This window comes from Suricata suricatta, chromosome 14 (genome assembly GCF_006229205.1).
Source record: "Suricata suricatta isolate VVHF042 chromosome 14, meerkat_22Aug2017_6uvM2_HiC, whole genome shotgun sequence".
In the NCBI taxonomy this organism is placed as follows: domain Eukaryota; kingdom Metazoa; phylum Chordata; class Mammalia; order Carnivora; family Herpestidae; genus Suricata; species Suricata suricatta.
Window position 1 is genome coordinate 47,190,448 of NC_043713.1, and position 8,385 is coordinate 47,198,832.

At 35.2% G+C, this 8,385-nt stretch overlaps 1 long non-coding RNA gene across 1 annotated transcript in view; it reads left to right on the forward strand.

Moving 5' to 3' along the window:
• Positions 1-148: 148 nt before the first annotated feature.
• LOC115278253 overlaps positions 149-8,385 on the forward strand; it is a 68,314-nt gene continuing 60,077 nt past the window's right edge. The window contains exon 1 of the long non-coding RNA XR_003902780.1: positions 149-251. This is a non-coding gene — a long non-coding RNA (uncharacterized LOC115278253). The remainder of the gene's footprint in view (positions 252-8,385) is intronic.

Here is an 8,385-nt window from a genome sequence, read left to right on the forward strand (position 1 = left end):
GCCCTATCTCTGATTTTCTGCATGTTGCCTAGACAAGTCTTATTTCCCCAACCAAAAAATGAGAATACTCATGCTTACTGTGTCCAAAAGGATTATTATAAGAATGAAATAATATATCTGTAATTTCTTAAGGAAGACTTCTAGAAGTTTGAAGCAGCTTGCCTATTGGGATCAGAGTGGTAGAAGCCTTTCTAAGCAGAAGGCATGTGCAAAGGTTCTGCGATGGGAAATCATTGTGAATTCTTGAAACTGTAAGTATATAGTAACGTATTTATCTAGGTCGACAGTGAGAAATGAGCAGCAGCTCCACCTAATTTGTTGAATGAATTCTAATTTTTAATAATAATCCTACTGAGCAAGTAATTTAACTTCTCTGTGGTTCAGTTGTTATCAGTGAAAAGAAGATAATATATACCTTGGATACTTTACATACAAGATTGTTGACAGCATTAAATGATTATAAATGTATCCAAACAGTGTAAGAAACTGTTAGTAGATTTAAGAACTACAGCTAATTAGAGAGATCTCTTCAATTGCTAAAATTGTGTAATTGTAGTAAAACTGTTGAATTGCTATGCATATTGTGACAGATTTATAATTATAGAAGGTTACATTACAACTTGAGTGCTTTTACATATCTTATTTGATTCACATAATTAAGTTTCAATAAGTCAGGTAGAATTATTATACTGTTGTCATTTCCATTATATTCCATTATATTCATCTAGCCGGACTAAAAAACTGTATAGAAAGGAGAAACTAATTTATTCATATATTTCAGAAATTTGTGGTTTTAAGAAATTATTTACTTAACAGAAGTTTATAATCTACTGAGCTTCAGGTGCAAGAAAGGGAGAGTTGGTATCAAGTTGATTGTGCTTTGAGCTAATTTAGTGAAGACCTGAGTATATTTGATAACTCCTTCTGACAATAGTATTCTTAATGGCCTTTGTTCAGTAGTGTGTGTCCTCACTTTTATTTCTATGCCCTTCGGTCTAATTTCTGTATTTCACCTGTATCAATTTTCAACCACTGTCTAAGAGAGAGAGAGTTACTTTAAAAAACTCAGATACTTGATTTTAACATAATTGAAGTTAAATGAAAATATGATATGCTTTTAATCAGATTTATTTTAATTTAAACCTATTTCTTCCTCATTTTCACCAAACTAAGTTTTTATAATTATGCAACAATTATGATATTTACTTAAGTAAAATGCATAACTGGCTATTTCAGTTTCCTGTTTTTAATCTACTTGACTAGGGCTTTCCTCTAATGTATTCTTCAGAGCCATGCTCTGAAATTCACATAAAGGTTATAATGAATTAGTTCTTGTAACCAGACTCTCTTGGACATAGTCCAACACAAGCTTGTACTATTCAAAATTCTGTGTTTCACTATAATAAGAAGTGTTTCTTGAAGGTCCAATGTAGTCAGTCTGTTTTTACTATAATTGTACCAATGTAAACTAAATGATAAAGCCTTTGGATCAATACTGAACATCAGAGTATTTACATAATACATATTAATTGTTCATTTGGTGCTGTTTGGCCCTTTAAAAATTGGCGGCCTAATTCAGGAAATGAAATGTAGTTTATTAGAAAATACCTTTCTCACAAAAGATCAAGTTTCAATGCATCTCAGGTTTTGTGGGAAGGGATCAAATACATCAGACTAATACATAGGCTAAAGTTCCTCACTTGCCATTTGAAATTGCTGTACTCATTTTTCAGAAAATCTATTTTACTTGCATAGTGTATTAGTTAAAATTGTATTGGTAAATTAAGGAAAAGAAGTTTGGTCATATTTGTCCTATAATATGATGTCCAGTGATGTGCTGGACTTGTCTTGGGCCCTGCTTGCTTTAGCCGGTCCAGTGGCATTCCAGTGGCAATCAGATTCATAAAGGTGAAACCTGACAGCCCTTACCTGACTTTCTGCCTGGAAGGCTTCTCTGAAGCATTTGGAAATAGAAGCATAGAAATACAAAGCATAGAAGCATAGCCTGAAAGTGTGAAGAAATTAACAACATATGAGGCAACCCATAACTGACCTAAGTCAGAACTGGTGGATAAATGCTTCTCTCCAGTCTTCTGGCAGGCAATCCTAGGACTTCATGGCTCCTAACAAGGGCCCTGGGATTGAGCCCCATTTTGCCTTTACTGAAGGAAGCACTCCAGGATGCACTCTTGTTTTGGCTTTCCCCTCTCTCCCCATTTTCTTCTAATCCCCGGCTCTTATTCCCTGGGATAACTTCTCACATAGACAATTTGCACATTATCTGGAGGACTCAGGCTCTGTTTTCCATGGAGAACCAAACTAAGAGATAAAGATTAAACATACAATTTCCATTTCAGGGGTGCCTAGCTGGCTGGGTCAGTAAAACGATACTCTTGATCTCAGGGTTGTGAGTTCAAGCCCCATGTTGGGTATAGAGATTACTTAAAAAAGAAAAAAAATTAACTTTTGAAAGTTTGCATGTATTGATAGGACAGTCAGATTAATTGCATATAGTAATTTGTAAGGATGTTAATCTTGACCCAAGACTGGTGGAACGTATGCATTCAAGGCTATTTTTCTGATAGTAATAACAATTTGATTTAAAGGAATTTGTACACTCTTGCTAAGTCTTTATAGGCAAGAGAATACTTCCTTGTCACTTTTTTAAAATGTTTTATTTATTTTTGAGAGAGAGAGACAGCGTGAGCAGGGGAGGGTTAGAGAGAGGGAGAGACAGAATCCGAAGACAGGCTCCAAGCTCTGAGCTAGCTGTCAGCACAGAGCCCGACATGGGGCTTGAACTCACAAACTGTGAGATCATGACCCTCATGTGCTGAAGTTGGACACCTAACCGACTGAGCCACGCAGGCGCCCCGCTTGCCACTTTTCAAACTTTATTGGACATTAGAATAATCTGGAAAATCAGTAAATATGTCGATTCATAGGATCTACTCACTAGAGATTCTAATGTGATATGTCTAGAATGGGGTTTAGCAATCTGCATTTTTAATAGGCATCCTCCAGGTGAGTCAGATGGTCCACAGATCACACCTGGAGAAGCATTGATACATTAGTACAGTAATAATACTGCTAGGATAATCTGTCACCAAGACATAAATGAAAACCAATTTACTCCACAGGGACTGAATTAGTATTATGATATCATTAATCACATGTTCTAATAAACTGAGCTAATAAACCACAGACTGGGCAGTCAGATTAAAAAGAACCTAATTTTAATTTCAGACTCGTCTGTAGAAATTTGACTTGATATTGCTTAATTGGCTTCAACATTAGTACAAACATATGGTTTGTTATGGTATCAATGAACTGCTGAGAATTTAATTTATGCTAGATGTGTTTAATTTCCACTTACTGGTGGAACTAGAACAGCATGTCACTCAACGCGAAGATGTAAACACTCACATCTTAACAAGTCAAGCTGTGGGAAAAGAGACTGATATTGTGCTGGAATGGACTAAACAACCGTTCTTGCAGAACGGCCTGTGGCCAGGTTCCAGGGGTTAGTCTGATATTACAGTTAAAAAGTCATATACTTATTCCTGAGCAACATATATTTGTTTTAAATTTTGTCAAACAACTGCTTGGATAGTGACTAGAAGAGAATTTAACCACTTTCTCAAATGCTATGTAGATGGTATTTACCATTCAGTAGTTATTATTGAAAATTGGTTGTGATGAAATCTAATCTGTTTTCTAAAAGAATTGTAAAAAGGTAAAAATTGTGTTGTATAGTTATGCGAATAGGTCTTTGCTGATTCTTCTTATAAACAATAAAAATGTTTGTTTCTTAGTACATATGCATGTATATATATATATTTTGTGTTGTTTTAAGAACTCTCATATAGATATAATTTAGGATTTAGGATTTACCTAAGAAGTTAGTACATCTAAAATTTGATTTGATATGATGGGAAATTTTCAATAAAGTTCTAAAGATCAGAATTGCAGAATTCAAATCCCATTTCAGAGGTGATGGAATCTGCTCTTTTAAGGGGTGAGTTCTTAAGACAGTGCTTTGTATGCAAGTGCTCAAAAATGTTTATAAATCCATATGTCCTTAATTTTAACCAAAACATCACACTGTATCAGTATTTTAAAGGGATCAATTTACAGGAAATACATAAAGGTCATAGGACTTTCATATATTTGAAACTGTTTAAATCTTATATGAAAGCTATAGAATCCTTTCCCAAAGTGTAGTTGGGCTTGACATTTTACCCATAGATTTTGTATGAAATATACACCTAGTTTCTGAATAGCTTTCTTCAAAACCATAAACATAAAAAATGCTCACTAAATAAATTGGAATCCCCACTTAAGTTTATCTTTAAACAGCCCTGGGGGCACCTGACTCAGTCGGAAGAGCATGTGACTCTTTATCTTAGGGGTCATGAGTTCCAGCCCCAAATTGGGCACAGAGCTTACTTAAATAAATAAACTTAAAAAACAAAAAACAAAAAAAAAGCAATATGCCCTGTATTTTAAACACAGTATATATAGTTTAAGAATTTTAAATTACTATATAGAATATACTTACCAGAAACCCCAGAAGTATTCTCTATTGAGAATATTGTATGTATATCTTGCCTGAAAACTGATTGAAAAGAGAAACATTCAGTTTTGATCCATATCATTCCCCCCCAAATTGTCAGAATATAGTTTATCCTGAATAAAATTAATTTGGGTTTGCTGAATCAGCATATTTCTTATTCAGATTCAACATTGCATAACTTTTTAGAAGTTTAGTTGAATTTGCAGAAGTATTGTGCAGAATTGCCTTGAAGTAGGACTGAAAAGCATCCAAGACCTTCCCTGCAAAAAAATAGTATCTCATCTGAACATTATTTCTCACCTTAAAATTCTTTATTGATATCCTAAAGAAACTCTTAGAGACCTTGAGTTTGATATAATCACACAGTGAGGACTCTAGGGACAATGAAAAAAAAAAGATGCATCAGTTTATGACAAAATCATATTAAAATGACCTACAGATAGCTCTTGACAGGAAAGTATTCAGTTTTAATTCCCAGATAAATTCATGTATCAGCTGCTATATTAACTGAATGCCCAGAAGATATGTGCATTCAATTCAATCCAATATTAATAACTAAGGGGGTAGTTTGGTATGCCAAAATAAATATAAAGGGATTGGTAACTTTGTTTTAGATGACACAAACAACTTAATTACATCAATGAAAGAGAGGGGTTAAAGAATTATTTTAAAATATAAATTAAAGGAAGATCCAAATATTCTTTAAGTTTTTCAGACCTAATAGGCATGACAAAACCTGTCTTCATTCCTTTCTATTCAACTCAGCAAGTGCTTTTGAGCTCCAATAGTTAATCAGTTACCAGATTCCACAATCTTTGTTTTTCACACTCCTCAGTTCCTACTGTGAATTGTTCCTCTAATGTACTTAGGATCACCAAGCAGGCCAACACCGTTTTTATGCCTTAAAAAGGCAATTATTATTGTATCCACAATTAGATTTACCATATAAAATTATTACTATATAGCAACAGCCTATAAAACATAATAGTATATTATCAAAGAAGTAGATGGCTTAAGATGAATCATTAATAGGTGAAATAGATTTAGCAAAATTATTCAACTCAGCTTTCTTCATGACTATAGCCATGCCCAACTTACAAAAAAGTATAGCAAAATTATAGTATATTATGTCCTAAATAACCTTTATCTGAACAAATCAATTAATATATATAAGTACTATAAAATAATATGTAACCAACCTTACATGAAAGGTATAATCTAGTATTACCATATTAAAAAATAGATACCTGTTTGAATATCATTTCTTAACCTTAAATTAAGGTGCACAGAAAATTGAGAAATAGGAAAAATACTTACCCTTCAATTTATTTAGAAAGCCTCTGCTGTGGGTCAAAAGCACAAGGTATTTCACTTCTGACTTTTGAAGTTATGAACTTAAACAGTAGATGAGAAGAAGCCACCACTCTGGACCATGCTAGAGTTTGCTAGACACCACTGCGATGTGGAAGAGTCCTGCTGCATCTAAGCTATATACAGTGTGCAATGGATAACCTAATATGCCTTTCATTTAACTGGCTGGGCAGGTTTCTACCGTCTGTGGAACATGGAATCAAACCAGAATATGTTGGCATAACAGTCCAGTCAGACCGGTTCTCCTGTTGATCCAGAACCTGTCCAACCAGTCTGCATCAAAGGCTAGCCCAACAAGCTGCAGCGGCTCAGCTCTGCTAAGCTTGTATGGGTGAGTTATCCCCACCTCCCATCCGCTCCCAACAAACTCCTCAGAATGTTGTAGCCTCCAGCAAAATAATTCAGAGTTCTAGTGGGAGGGATAGATCTATGTCAGGCATAGCAAAGAGTTCATTGTTATAAACCTCTCATTGTAGATACTTGAGTACCTATCATTCTCTAGGTAGGTAATCCTTTTTAAAATGTACTCCAGGCCTTTCTGCAGATTAAAGCCTCTAGAAAGAGATTATCTACAATGAAGAAGAATCCATAATGCCTGACCTTTTCTACTAGGCCACTTGGCTCTGCTTGGTTTAGCTTAAACTTGAGAGGGAGGTTGATATTCCCTACAAGGGTAGTGGCCTTGAGAGCTAGAAGGAAGCATTCTTGGAGAAAAACGAGGTGTAGGTTGACCAGACTTTTGCCTGGATATGTGATCATCCTTGTACTCAAATGATCCTCATACCATTCCACTCTAAAGTTAGAAAAAAGTTAGAAAAACTCCTATTTCTACATACTAGGATATCATGAAGGGTTTTACTTTGGATATTCAACAGTTGAACACAAATTATTGACACCTACTTTGTGCCAGGAACTCTTCCAGGTACAGGGTTGCAATGGTATAAAAGAGAAGTTTAGTATGAGATGGGAGCAATGTCCAAGTTTCCAGTTAAGTATGTCTAGAAATGTTTTGGAAGGAAGAAGTAAACAACAGAAGGTTATATTTTGACAGAAATTGGTTGTATTAAGAGAGATCATATCTTCTCATACTATTTGCGCATTTAGAAACAGCCTTTCCTGTCTGCGGATGCTGTGATTCTCAAATTTTACTGCTTAAGCATCATCTGAAGTGCTGATTATGAACAAATTAGTAGGCCTCACCTCCCTAGATTCTGATTCAGTAAATCTGGATGTACCCCAGCCCTTCTGGTGAATCTGCTGCAGCTGTTGGCGGGGATTGTAGGCTCAGACTTCACACTCAGTTTCTTTTCTATATTTGTACCTAATTATGTAGAATAGATATTAATTAAAAGTTGCCGTATTTGCTTTCATAGCTGCAGTGTCTAGAACACTGACACTTAGAAAGTATTTAGTAAATGCTTATTAAGTAAGTATCTACTCAGGCCCAGCACTTGCTAGATCCTAGGGGAATCACAACTAGTAGCTATTATGGGAATCAAGCGGCAATCAGTACTATAATTATAATAATTGAGGTAGGAACACAGAAAAGGGAGCAAGTATGATTGAGTATGGGAAAGACTTCACAAAGGAGATTGTTTAAAGACTTTTTTTAAACCATGACCAAAGATTGCTATCTGCAGGATAACGAAAATTTGAGGGAACAATAAAAAGAATAGAATGTCTTTGATTTGACTCAGTAATAAAAGCTTTAAAAGTACCTGAGTATACCATGACCTCAAAACTTGGTAATAAGGTTATTTTCTAGAGCAGGGATCAGCAAAATTTTCCACAAATGATCAAAGAGGAAATATTTTGGGGTTTGTGGGCCAGATTGCCTCTGTTTCAACTATTTACCTCTAACATTGTAGCTCAAAAGCAGACATAAGTCATAGTCAAAGAATGGGTGTGGTTATATTCCAATAAAACTTTATAAAAACCGGCGACAGGCTGGATTTGGTGAATGGGCTAAGTTTCCTTACCTATGCTCTAGAGAGAAATGTGGAAATTAACACGATTGCATACTTGGTTAGAAAAATGGGCTTTAGGGGCGCCTGGGTGGCTCAGTCAGTTAAGCCTCCGGCTTCGGCTCAGGTCAGATCTCACGTTGGTGGGTTCAAGCCCCGCGTCAGGCTCTGTGCTGACCGCTAGCTCAGAGCCTGGAGCCTGCGTCCAATTCTGTGTCTCCCTCTCTCTCTGCCCCTCCCCCTCTCATGCTCTGTCTCTCTCTGTATCAAAAATAAATAAAACATAAAAAAAAAAAAATGGGCTTTGGCAGTCCAAAATACTTGGGTTCCGGCCCTGTTTTGTTCCATATGAGCTTTGTCATCTGAATTAAGCATCTGTTTTATTTATTTAAATAAAAAATTTTTTTAATAAATTTTAAATAAAATTTATATTTTAAATTAAAAAATTTATTTAAATTTATTTATTTAAATATG